This window comes from Schistocerca piceifrons, chromosome 7 (assembly GCF_021461385.2).
Source record: "Schistocerca piceifrons isolate TAMUIC-IGC-003096 chromosome 7, iqSchPice1.1, whole genome shotgun sequence".
Lineage (NCBI taxonomy): Eukaryota > Metazoa > Arthropoda > Insecta > Orthoptera > Acrididae > Schistocerca > Schistocerca piceifrons.
The window spans coordinates 113,039,910-113,054,495 of NC_060144.1; positions in this window are offsets into that span (position 1 = coordinate 113,039,910).

The window sequence follows — 14,586 nt, forward strand, 5'->3', positions numbered from 1 at the left end:
GACTTAATTAACACCTTTTGACCAACTGACAAGGTTTTTAAACGACCAGGATGTTTAGCTGATTTCTCTCTTCTAGCAGCCACAGATGCAATATTTTGTAGGGCGAGGTTGACAACTTCAGAATGCCGCAGTTTCCGTGAAGGCGGAAAAGGAACGATTTCAGAAATGCGATTTGTCGGTGCTTTATTTTTTAATATCAATATAGGCGGTAAAGAAGTTGAATCATTAGGGAGTTCATTCAGAATGTTTTGAAAAATGTGAAGATACTGATCCCACGTTCTGTGATTCTGATGACAATAAAGTCGACACAAATTATTGATTTCCTTCATCCATCTCCCTGAAGCGTTAGATTGTGGGTGAAAAAGTAAAATGAAAATTGGTTTAATCTTATGACGCCATAGAGTATGAAGCCAAATTTTAGAGCGAAACTGTGATCCATTATCTGATATAACCTTATCAACATGACCCACTTCTTTAAGAAAATGTTTGATGAAAGCGTTAGATACTGAACGAGCTGTTGCTTTGCGATAAGGTGTAAAACACACATATTTTGATGTCAATTCCACTGGTACTAAAATGTACGCAAAACCATTAGTAGAACGAACTGGACCGAACAAATCGACTGCAGCCACGTCCTTCAATTTCGCTGGAATGATAGGAAACAACGGTGCTCCGCGAGAAATAGTTGGCGGCTTAGCGTTTTGACATAATTTGCATTTGGCAAGAACAGGTCGAATACGTTTCTCCATATTACTGAAGTAGCATTTTTCTCGTAATTTATGAAAACATTTTCTGGGACCAAAGTGTGCATAACTGAAATGTGTGTACCAAATCAATTTATTGACCCACTCATCAGGAATACAAACTAACCAAACAGAGTTGTCGACCGATTTTCGTTTAAAAAGAACATCATTGCGAACTAGATAATACTGTCTGATCGCTACACTTTCCTTTCTCCTCCACTTCTCCTTAATGTCCTTCCAGATTGGATCCTTATTTTGCTCCTTAGCGATGTCCTGGAGCAAAGACGAAATAAAATTCTCAAACGCAACACCTTGAATATACATCAAACAATAATTGTTTTCCTTGCAGTCCTCTTCAGCACTTTGTTTCAAACCCATAGGAGCACGTGATAAAGCATCAGCAACAATATTTGAAGAACCCTGTATGTAAACAACACTAAAATAAAATTCCTGTAGATACAGCGCCCATCGTGACAATCTGCCATGAGTTAATTTTGTTGACATAAGAAATTCCAGAGCTCGACGATCGGTGTAAACCTTAGTATGTCTGCCAAACAAAAATGTCCGAAATTTTGTGAAAGCCCAAAGAACAGCCAAAGCTTCAAGTTCCGTAATCGAATAATTCTTTTCGGATTTAGAGAGAACACGACTTCCAAATGCAATAGTCTTCTGTACTACAACGCCGTTTTCTTCTATCTCCTGAAATAAATGTGCACCTAGGCCTTTGTATGATGAATCCGTCGCCAAACAAAAATCTTTAGATAAATCCGGATATGAAAGAAGTGGAGCAGCAACTAAACCATCACGAAGTTGTTCAAATTCTGATTGAGCTTCCTCATCCCAACACCAATTAGATTTCTTTCCAGATAGTTCACATAAACGAGGTGTGGCCAAATTGTCCAATCTAACAAAACGTCTAAGAAAATTACAGACACCAAGGAAACTACGAACATCACGTTTTGTGGTAGGAACAGCATAATTACGAATAGCGTCTAGTTTCTCTGGATCAGGAAGAATACCTTCTGTAGAAATAATGTGACCGAGAAATTTCACCTGAGAACGACCAAATTCAGATTTTTCTAAGTTCACAGTAATGCCAACTCTTGCAAAAATACGTAATAGTGAATCCAAAATTTTGTTGTGTTCACTCCAAGAATGTTTAGCTATAAGAATATCATCAACATATGAAGTAATATTGTCACGAAGATAAACAGGTAAGATTTCGTTTAAACTACGAATGAATGCTGCTGAAGGTTCAGTAAGTCCAAACGGTAATTTCCGAAATCACTTTTGGGTAAAATAGTCATATCCGGTTATTCTTTACCGATTCTCTAGATAGATTGATAGTCGAAGAGTTGTTTTGACAGATGCAAAGAATAGTAAAAGAGTAGGCAGCGGTGCAGAAAACTAAAAGGGAAATAGCACCACTACAGCCCAGGGCCCTATGCACGCTACGGCACATATTCACTTAGTGTAGTGAATCCCCTGAGGACTTTAATAGCCGCACATAAATTCCAGTTTGTGACTTAGTGGCCAATTTTGTGGAAGTGCGTACGTAAATTGATCTAACCATGAACATGGATGTATGTCATTCTTAGAATTGCGAAAGATCTTAAATTTCCGAACAGTCAAAAAGTGTTTATAGTCAAAGTTTTCGCCTTGTGGTGACAAAGACCTACCGCGTCTGTCCCAGTCCCAATGTCGATTATTGTCAAGTTCGCGCGCCTGGCGCTCTCTTGTTGCATCTCGTAAATGAGACAAATTATTTTCTTCAAACCCCTCTGCTATCTGTGATTCTAAATTTCTTCTACTGTCTTTTCCTACTATTTCGCGTTCAATTTGTTTGACTTGCTTTCGTAATGCCTCAAATTCCCTTTTGACGCGTTCATTAAATTTTCCCTGATTTTCAACATGCTTATTTATGTTCTGGTATTCTTCGGTTTCTGCAAATGGCAATGGTGCTGTATCATCTGAATCTCTGTCGCCATTTAAACTAAGATTTGTCAATTTATCTGAAATCTCCTCCACTCTTTCCGATAAGTCACCCAATTGTTCTTTCTGTTTATTTACGTCTTCCGTAAGTGTCGCAACTTGGGTTTCAGTATTAACACATTTAGTAGTTAACTGTTCATACTGTTGTGTTAGGTTATTTAATCTGTCATTTGGTACGGATTCCTCGATTCTCTCAAATATTTCTTTCTTATCGTTTGCACGTTGTAAATTTAACTCTGAAAATTTCTGTACTATCACGCGATCTCTTTCTTCCTGTTCTCTATCCTGTTCCCTTTGTCTAATCTCTACTGCAATTAATCTATTATTGTGAGAATTCAAAATCGGTTGTACTTCTTCTCTGATTTCTTTCTTTAATTCATCTTTCATGTTTTTGAAACATGTCCCTATTCGTGAATCTAACCGTGTTTCCATTGTTTCCATCTCTGTTTTAATTGTTCCCATTTGTGATCCCTGTGAGTCTAACCGTGTTTTTAATTCAGATCCCAAATTTAATATTACACCCATCAACTGCTCCATATTAACTGGTTCAAAATTCTTTTCGCCCCTAACGTTTCCCGCAAAACCAACTTACTTCGGCATAGCCATAAAGCTATCTGTGTTCGTCACTATTCCAGAATCTTCTATCGTTAATCTCGTATTCTGTGAATTTTCTGATTGAGAAAAATTTTGAAATGGTTCCGGACTATCTTCCCGACTTATTAAATTGTTTTCAACTTCATCATTCATCATACTGTTCTCCTGTGTTGGCGAGTTCGCCATGTTAACAATTTCGTCATTCTCACTATTCATCATTTTTGCCTTTTTCACTGATCGCGTAATCAATTACAAAATGTACAAAACTCGTCACTGTACGAAAATTACACACAATGACTCTTTATCTCCAACAATACCATTCACACGAAATGCTTCCCTCAAACACGATTAACGAACAATTGAAATTTTCATAATTGCACAAAATTGTCAAACGCGTATACAAGACATCAAAAATTAAATTTTGCAAAATACCATTAGAAGAATGACAATTACCAAATCTACACATGCAATATAGACTACAATTACTAAACTACGAATTACTACAACAATACTACTGTCTGCTATTTATACAATCAGAAGAATTCCAAGGGACGATCCGAAGCAGCGGTCGCCACGTGCATGGGGGCTTTATTATAAATTTAATGCAAATATTTTTTTTTAATTTTTGGTCGCTGTATGTCCGATTACGACGTCTCGTAAACGGTTGGCCCTGACTAGTTTTAGTACGCAATCTGACTGCATAGAATAACAACAAAGAATGAAAGAAAATTTCCGTTAACACAATTAATTAATTAAGTCCCCAGCAACTATAAAACGTACGAAACCAAAGCACAAGTGTAACTGTTCTGTGTGTGGAAGTGTGATTCAACGTACACAGCTGGCACGGTTCTTCTTCAATAAGACAAGAAATTTTAAATACCATTTATACTGAAGTAATTAAAAAAATAGAAATACTATAATTGCGTAAGGAAACCAGAATTACTCTCTAATACAAGAACACAAGCCAGATGCTTTGTTGACTGAACCTGTAATGACGCATTATTTAAGACATTGAAATACACTCCTGGAAATTGAAATAAGAACACCGTGAATTCATTGTCCCAGGAAGGGGAAACTTTATTGACACATTCCTGGGGTCAGATACATCACATGATCACACTGACAGAACCACAGGCACATAGACACAGGCAACAGCGCATGCACAATGTCGGCACTAGTACAGTGTATATCCACCTTTCGCAGCAATGCAGGCTGCTATTATCCCATGGAGACGATCGTAGAGATGCTGGATGTAGCCCTGTGGAACGGCTTGCCATGCCATTTCCACCTGGCGCCTCAGTTGGACCAGCGTTCGTGCTGGACGTGCAGACCGCGTGAGACGACGCTTCATCCAGTCTCAAACATGCTCAATGGGGGACAGATCCGGAGATCTTGCTGGCCAGGGTAGTTGACTTACACCTTCTAGAGCACGTTGGGTGGCACGGGATACATGCGGACGTGCATTGTCCTGTTGGAACAGCAAGTTCCCTTGCCGGTCTAGGAATGGTAGAACGATGGGTTCGATGACGGTTTGGATGTACCGTGCACTATTCAGTGTCCCCTCGACGATCACCAGTGGTGTACGGCCAGTGTAGGAGATCGCTCCCCACACCATGATGCCGGGTGTTGGCCCTGTGTGCCTCGGTCGTATGCAGTCCTGATTGTGGCGCTCACCTGCACGGCGCCAAACACGCATACGACCATCATTGGCACCAAGGCAGAAGCGACTCTCATCGCTGAAGACGACACGTCTCCATTCGTCCCTCCATTCACGCCTGTCGCGACACCACTGGAGGCGGGCTGCACGATGTTGGGGCGTGAGCGGAAGACGGCCTAACGGTGTGCGGGACCGTAGCCCAGCTTCATGGAGACGGTTGCGAATGCTCCTCGCCGATACCCCAGGAGCAACAGTGTCCCTAATTTGCTGGGAAGTGGCGGTGCGGTCCCCTACGGCACTGCGTAGGATCCTACGGTCTTGGCGTGCATCCGTGCGTCGCTGCGGTCCGGTCCCAGGTCGACGGGCACGTGCACCTTCCGCCGACCACTGGCGACAACATCGATGTACTGTGGAGACCTCACGCCACACGTGTTGAGCAATTCGGCGGTACGTCCACCCGGCCTCCCGCATGCCCACTATACGCCCTCGCTCAAAGTCCGTCAACTGCACATACGGTTCACGTCCACGCTGTCGCGGCATGCTATCAGTGTTAAAGACTGCGATGGAGCTCCGTATGTCACGGCAAACTGGCTGACACTGACGGCGGCGGTGCACAAATGCTGCGCAGCTAGCGCCATTCGACGGCCAACACCGCGGTTTCCTGGTGTGTCCGCTGTGCCGTGCGTGTGATCATTGCTTGTACAGCCCTCTCGCAGTGTCCGGAGCAAGTATGGTGGGTCTGACACACCGGTGTCAATCTGTTCTTTTTTCCATTTCCAGGAGTGTAATAAAAAGAAAAGGGAATTTTTTTACCTTCATATGTATTGACGAAAAGCACTCTGATCATTACAATATTTCCATTCGAACAACATCTGCTGTCTAGCCCATCAAACAACTGCATAAAACATGGAACAAGCACTCCCTACTACAACATCTCAACACCGACTCACTACTACCACATCTCGATGAGCACTCTCCACCACGACTTCTCGACAAGAACTTCCACTACATCTCAGCAAGCACTGACTACTACGAGTTCTCGACAAGCACTGCCAGTGGAGGCGGCTGAATAATACTCTTTGGCGCAATCTCTGGCGCTGTGGCTCAGTGTAGCCACCTTTCATACTATAAACCGCAATCGCTATAGCCAACAATCCAACCTTTATCAGAGTCGGAAACGTGATGGTACGCATTTCTCCTCCTTAGGCGAGGCATCACAACAACGTTTCACCAGCAACGCTGGTCAACTGCTGTTTGCGTACGAGAAATCGGTTGGAAAGTTTCCTCATGTCAGCACGTTGTAGGTGTCGCTACCGGCGGCAACCTTGTGTGAATGCTCTGAACAGCTCATCATTTGCATATCAGCATCTTCTTCCTGTCGGTTAAACTTCGCGTCTCTAGGATGTCATCTTCGTGGTGTACCAATTTTAATGGCCAGAATTGTATATACCGAAAATATCTAAAATTTAAAATTCTCAAAATTATAACTGATTAATCACGGGTTATCACGTGCACTTGTGACAGTAATCCGTTGTATCTAGATTTTTACTGAAATCATTTTCCACAGAACCATGTGTCGTGGATCACGAGTACAGGAGGGAGAAACAATCGAGGGACAAGGAAGACACTGATAATGAACAGTATTGAAATGTAACAAACATATTGTCTAAAAGATTTAATACAACTAAATTAAAACTAAGAAGCACTTTATGAAATGCCCCTAAGACCGATACATGTACCATCTTGTTAAAATTCATAATTAAATTAAAATTCGATCTAAAACAATCAGTTAGTACAGTGGTCATCAGACGGAGTCTGAGGTATGCTTTTTGCTTGTGCACATTGGGCTACGCGAGTACACAGCCACGATGCCACCTATCAGGCAACCAGGAAGCGCGGCGACCTGCTAAGTTCGTCTTCCGCTGAGTAGAGCTCTGGAGAAACCTGCAGAAATGCTGCTGACTGGGACATCTGAGTACGTCCTCAAAATTCTTCCCTTACACAGAATTGCTGGATTTTTACTTAAACAAACAATAACTGCTTTTACGAAGGATTTGTGGGATGGATTGACGCGATAATTAGAGCTTGTAAAGGGCTCCCGTGCAGTTACAAACCTAAAATTCGTCCTTTTTTAACTCCTTACACAACGAAAGGATTTCAGTAATTGTGTATTTTATTTGGTTCTTTCAGGCGATGTCCATATATTTCAAAAACTTTGTTTTAGCGCCGAGTGTAAAATTTGTTAAGAACACAGTTTGATTTTTTAATTAAATAAACAATAACTACTTTTACGAAGAATTTGCATATCCTGGTATCTACCTCCAGACGAGGTATGTGATCCAATGATAAAGCGACCTGGCCTTTTCAATACTGAAAGGATATGGCACGCTCACAAAAGGCGCAAAGAAAAGGGGGAATATACTTGGAAGTAACACAACTGAATATTGAACAAGTACAAGGAATTGTTAAAAACATACTACGCAGCCTCCGAGTGTAATAAATTGCTCCTTATCTGTCCGATTTGCTCAAAGACTAATGTATTTGTGGTTTGTTATCTACTTTGCTTAGCAGCCTGTAATGTTTAGCATGTATGGTGCAGACAAAGATTTACAATTACGTAGTTACAGCAGCAGTTAATCTTTACACCACTGAGTGCTTACTGTTCTAATAAATATGTGTTTCACAATAATTTTATTTTCGGTACTATTCTCTATAAAGATCCGAACCACACATACTTACGTTTAAACAATCTGCATATTAAAGAGAAGTAGACTAATCGGTCGAAAGCGTGTAACGATAAAAGAAAATGTTAACGGTTTATTTACGGAAAAACGTCATGAATCTTCATCTATGCGGCAAAAACGTTTGTGATTAAAAATCTGTTCTCATTCACCAAAGCACTGTGAAGTTTCCAACGAAATAAAAGCACTTAATTTTAAATCTGATGTGCATCACTTTACAAGGTTTTGTATACTGCTATATATGAAATTTTCTCCACTGTCAATAAAAACCATGTGTTTTAGTGACAGAAGTTGCATGTAAACTTATTTCAGAGTGACTTGTAGCTTATTAAAAAAGAATTTTGTGTTTACTTATGTGTCACTGCAAATATAAAGAAACCGTAACATATATGTATACATCCCCATGTTTTATATGATTTCTGTGCAATGCATATGTGAAAGACAGTATTTTGATCCGATAGAAGAATACACACTGATGAGTCAAAACATTTTGACCACTGCCCACCGCGAGGTTGTATGCTGCCTGGTGTCACTTAGAGCACGTGACACGGTAAGTCAAGTACATGAGCGGAGTAGAGGCGAATGGGGAATCATTCTAGCTACGATAAGTAGCGCAAATGCGGAAATCCGCTGACTTGCGTGACTTTGACAAAAGCCATAGTGTTGTGGCCCAGTGCCTGGGAGCGTGCATCTTGGAAGCGGCGAAGCTGGTCGGCTTTTTGCGTGCTACTGTCGTGAGCATCTATGGAAAGTGGTTGAAGAATGCTAAAACTACGAGTAGGCGACAAGAAGTTGGACGTCCATACCTCATCACATAACATAAGGATCAGAGGCCTGCCCACTCTCTCAAGCAGGCTAGGCGTCCATCTGTGGCGGATTTGACGTAAGACTACATAGTTGGTGCAGGCACAAGTGTTTGGAACACTCCGTTCATCACACACTGTTGAACATGATGTTCAGCAACAGAGGACACTTACGTGTTCCCATGTTGACCCAACACCATCGTCAGATTATAGCGGACACCGGATCGTCAAGATTTGACCGCGGATCAATGGAATCGTGTCACACGGTCGATGAATGCCGTTTATTGTTAAACCAGGTCGAAGGTCGTGTACAGATATGCCATCACCCAGGCGAAAGGTGGCTCGAAACATGCAGTGCGCCATGGATGCAGGTCGGTGAGTGCAGTATTATGACATGGGGGACACTCACCTGGGCTTCCAGGGGACGATGGTACCATAGTAACCGAAGGTACCATTACAGCTGTGGACACCGTGAACATTATTAGGGAACACCTGTAACCCCCCATCATGGATGTCTTATTCAGCAGGGATAGCATCTTCCAGCAGAATAAATGTCCGTGTCACAAGACCAGAATCATGTTTCATTAGTTTGAGGAGCATGATAGTGAACTCATGTTGATGTCTGCTCGTCAAATTCGGCTTTTCTGAGTCCGATGAAACCCAACTGAGACCCTACCTGGTGCTAATTCGGCGCCCACAAACCAGCCGCCCGTACGTTACGAAAAATGTATGACATGCCGTAAGCATCTGGTGCCACAAACCCCGAGAAACCTATCAAGTACTTGTCGAATCCATGTCACGCAGAGTCATTGCTGACTTGCGTTCCGGAAGTGGACCAGCACGCTTTTAAGTAGGCGGTAATAACGTTTTGGCTCGTCAGTGTAAGATTTTATTAAGTAAGACGTGAGAAGATGGGAACTTGACGACGGGAGGCAGAAGAGTAAAGACGTATGGAAGGAACACGTCGACTTATTAATTGAGAAATAAGTTACATTTTGTAAAAGAAAGTTAGGTTCTTGGTAGTAACGCACGGATAGTGAAATTTTGGGAAGAGAATTTGAAGTGTTCACTCGGTAGCGTAAAGACAAACTGACTAGTCAGAGTCTAGTGGAGAGGAATCTCTAGTAGCTGTAGATGTAGGAAGCATGCAGAAGACCTCAGTAGTTACGGTGGCTAGAACAGTTGCAAAGTCGAAGAGGAAGAAGAAGGTTCTGCTGTTAAGTAGTTCCCATGGCAGAGGTGTAGGCCAGCAGTTGCAGGAAGTGCAGGGAAGTGAGTACCAGGTCACCAGCATTGTGAAGCCTAATGCAGGATTGGCTCAGGTGACTGTTAACATAGGGGGGTTATGTAGGGATTTTAATAAAGAGGATCAGGTAGTGATTGTGGGTGGGGCTGGTAATAGTATTGATAGGGATGGGGAGTATGACATAGATGGTGACCTGGAAAAGATAGCCACTCAGTCTGGCAACATGAATGTGTATTTCGTGGAACTGTTTCAGCGTCACGACCGGCCTCATCTTAATACAGGCGTAATAACATGAGACTTGGGCGTGCGCTGATGACAGAAAGCATGGGTCACATTTCAGTGGTGTCGATGGAGTCTATCAACAGGTATGGGAAGTGGAGGTTAGCAAATCTTATAGGTGACAGCATAGGTGGGGTTGGTGGGATCACTCATGGGAAAATTCCTGCAGTAGTGGGCGTTAGAGCTGCACCTTTTTCAGATTGAAGTCAGCTGATAGGTAGTCCTGCTTAAGGGAAGTCTCTCTAACAAAGGAACCACTTTTGACAAAGCTTAGGTATCCGAGTATTGAGGGAATTAGTATATTTCATCAAAATATACAAGGTATTAGAGATAAAGTTAGTGAATTGCTTCTTAAATAAGGAGATAATTCAGAGGCTTCCTTTATCAGGATACAGGTTGGCTGGCAGCTTTTCGAGGAGCTCTTTGCGGTGTGGGGGAGTAGCCATGTATGTGAAAAACGGCATCCCATCTGAGTCAATTGATGTTTCAAAGTACTGCACTGAAAAGGTGTTTGAATGTTGTGCAGGTGTGGTTAAATTTAATGGAGCTAAACTTCTAACTGTTGTTATTTATAGAGCCCCAGACTCCGATTTAACAACATTGTTGTTAAAGCTAGAGGAGGTTCTTGGTTCACTTTATAGGAAATACAAAAAGTTAGTTATATGTGGTGACTTCAATATTAATTGTATAAGTGATTGTGCAAGGAAGAGGATGCTGGTAGACCTCCTTAATTCATATAATCTTATGCAAACCGTATTCTTTCCAACGAGAGTGCAGGGGAACAGTATAACAATCATAGACAACATTTTTGTTCATTCCTCATTACTAGAAGGGCATTCTGTTAGCAAAAAGGTGAATGGCCTTTCAGATCATGATGCACAAATTTTAACTCTAAAAGATTTTTGTGCTGCAACACGTGTTAAATATAGTCATCAGCTGTTTAGGAAAGCTGATCCAGTTGCTGTAGAGACCTTTGTAAACCTTATCAAGGAACAAGAGTGGCAAGATGTTTATAGCGCTGATACAGTAGACGACAAATATAATGCTTTTCTCAAGACTTTTCTCGTGCTCTTTGAAAGTTGCTTTCCGTTAGAACGTTCAAAACAGGGTACTAGCACAAACAGGCAGCCTGGGTGGCTGATTAGAGGGATAAGAATATCTTGTAGAACAAAGTGGCAATTATATCAAAACGTTAGAAACAGTCAGAATCTAAATGCAGCAGCCCATTACAAACAGTATTGTAAGGTGCTTAAAAATGTTATTAGGAAGGCAAAAAGTATGTGGTATGCAGATAGAATAGCTAAGTTTCCGGATAAAATTAAAACCATATGGTCAGTCGTAAAGGAAGTGGCTGGTCTGCAGAGACAGGTCAAGGATATAGGATCAGTGCGTAGTGGGAATGTCCGTGTTACTGATAAGTCGCATATATGTACAGTATTTAATAATCATTTCTGAATATAGCAGGTGAACTAAATAGAAACCTAGTCCCAACAGGGAATCATATAGCGCTCTTAGAAAAAAGTGTTCCGAGACTGTTACCTGAAATGCTCCTCTATGATACTGACAAGAGGGAGATTGAGTTAATAATTAAATCAATAAAGACCAAGAACTCTCATGGATATGACGGGGTATCTAGCAGAATACTGAAATATTGTTCTATGTATGTTAGCCCAGTACTTAGCCATATCTGTAACTTTTCCTTTAGGAGTGGTCGGTTCCCTGACCGATTTAAGTACTCGGTAGTGAAGCCACTTTATAAAAAGGGAGACAGGGACAATATTGACAATTATAGACCTATTTCTATGCCATCGGTGTTTGCCAAAGTTATCGAGAAGGTTGTATATACAAGGTTACTGGAGCATTTAAATTCACATAATTTGCTGTCAAATGTTCAGTTTGGTTTTAGAAATGGTTTAACAACTGAAAATGCTATATTCTCTTTTCTCTGTGAGGTTTTGGACGGAATAAATAAAAGGTTGCGAACGCTAGGTGTTTTCTTTGATTTAACGAAGGCTTTTGACTGTGTTGACCACAAAATATTACTGCAGAAGTTGGACCATTATGGAGTAAGGGGAGTAGCTTACAATTGGTTTGCCTCTTACTTTAAGAACAGAAAGCAGAAAGTAATTCTCCGCAATATTGAGTGTGGTAGTGATGTTCAGTCCCAATTGGGCACTGTGAAGTGGGGCGTTCCCCAAGGGTCGGTGCTGGGGCCACTGCTGTTTCTTATTTATATAAATGATATGTCTTCTAGTATTACAGGTGATTCAAAAATATTTCTGTTTGCTGATGACACTAGCTTGGTAGTGAAGGATCTTGTGTGTAATATTGAAACAGTATCAAATAATGTAGTTGATGAAATAAGTTCGTGGCTTGTGGAAAATAATCACACTAAGACTCAGTTTTTACAGTTTCTAACTCACAATTCAACTAGAACCGACATTTTGATCAGACAGAATGGGCATATTATAAGCGAGACGGAACAGTTCAAGTTCCTAGGCGTTCGGATAGATAGTAAGCTGCTGTGGAAAGCCCATGTCGGGATCTTGTTCAGAAAGTAAATGCTGCTTTCTTTACCATTAGAACAGTATCTGTAATAAGTGACACTTCAACACGAAAAGTAGTCTACTTCGCATATTTTCATACGCTTATGTCGTATGGTATTATTTTTTGGAGTAATTCTTCTGGTTCAAAAAGGGTGTTTTTGGCTCAAAAACGGGCTGTTCGAGCTATATGTGGTGTAAGTTCGAGAACCTCTTGTCGACCCCTATTCAATAGTCTGGGAATTCTGACATTGCCCTCACAGTATATATTTTCTTTAATGTCGTTTGTTGTTAGCAATATTAGCCTATTCCCAAGAGTTAGCAGCTTTCACTCAGTTAATACTAGGCAGAAATCCAATCTGCATGTGGAATGCACTTCCTTGACTCTTGTGCAGAAAGGAGTGCAGTGTTCTGCTGCATCCATTTTCAATAAGCTACCACAAGAACTCAAAAAGTTTAGCAGCAGCCCAAACTCTTTTAAGTCTAAACTGAAGAGTTTCCTCATGGCTCACTCCTTCTATTCTGTCGAGGAGCTCCTGAAAGAGCTAAAAAATTAAGCAAATTCCAGTGTTAGATTGTTGATTTTCTTTATTTAAACTTACGACTTATCACCTGAATTTTTTTTTTTATATTTCATTTTATCTGTTTCTAATATCGTGTTATAATTTCATGTATTGGCTCCTTCCATGACCATGGAGACTTCTCCTTAATTTGGTCCCACGGAACAATAAATAAATAAACGGGACGTGTTGGATTAAAAGAAAAGAGTGAAATTTTGTGGACGAGGTGTAGTTTTCTTTATAAGAACAGTCGGAAAGTCCAACGTGAAGAAGAAAGTGACAGTACTAAGTTTGTGGAAGCAGTTTGGGACGCGGTAAGGAGCATAACGGAGAATTTGTTATCAGATTATAATAAAAGTATTGTTGTAATAAAGAGCAAAATTTTAAGAAAGTCTCCAATTTTGTAACAAACAACAAAGAAAATGACTCCAGGATAGAAGATAGGGAGAGCCATGGTCCGAGATAGCAGATTGACGCAGAAAACGGTTGCTTATCAAGAAGAAGAATCGAGTCATTGCAAGCAGGTGAAGGAACCAGTAATTATCATAAAACGAGAGTATACGCTCCGTTAAAAGAGACTGGATACGAAATAGTTAAAGGCTTGTTTCGCCTGAGAGACTGACTTTGATTGTGAACTACAATGGTGACATGGACGGTTTTATAAAACGTGACTATTCATTGATTTTTGTGTTTTCAAAAGAGGGCAGACATTGAGTAATTAGTTCTCTAAGGGATGTAACATGAGGACGAAACCACTTACTGTATTTGAAAGTCAAGTATTAATAAAATGAAGCCATTCAAATGCAGCGTTACGTGGACGTCCAATGCTGTTCTTAAAATACTGTTTTCGCGTGTCAGCCCATCATCCCAGTCCCATATCCTTTCTCTAGAGTTTTTAAGAAATTTTACTAGCAAGAAGGAGCACCGAAGAAGCAGTTTTCACTACTTAACTTTTGTAACTAATTTTTGTGTCATTTCGAGACGACTCGTATCCATCATTGAATTTTCCTATAGATCTACAAATAATTATACAGCTAGATCACTATAATAGGAAATGTGGAACGTCATGTATATCACGTCAATCAGTTACTCATTGTTCCTTCAAAGGCAAAAATAGTTTCTCCAATAGAGATCCTCAAAGAGCTAGGCATAAGAACAAGCTGTCTGGATCTGCTGATTCAATGATGAGTGTGCAGAAGAGGATATCATTCATTGCAACTTAATGTGACACAGCTGGGTTGCTTAATTCATAACAAATTAGTCTCTGAGTGAAGAGCAATATCTCACGTTGTGGTAAAAGTATTTACTGTTAAGTTCTCCTTCTTTGAGAGAGATTACTGATTACTTCTTCGCAAAAAACGTGGAACAGTATGCTATTCCCTCCCAGTTGTTTCATAAAGGCCCACTTATGGACCCAAGGGGACAACG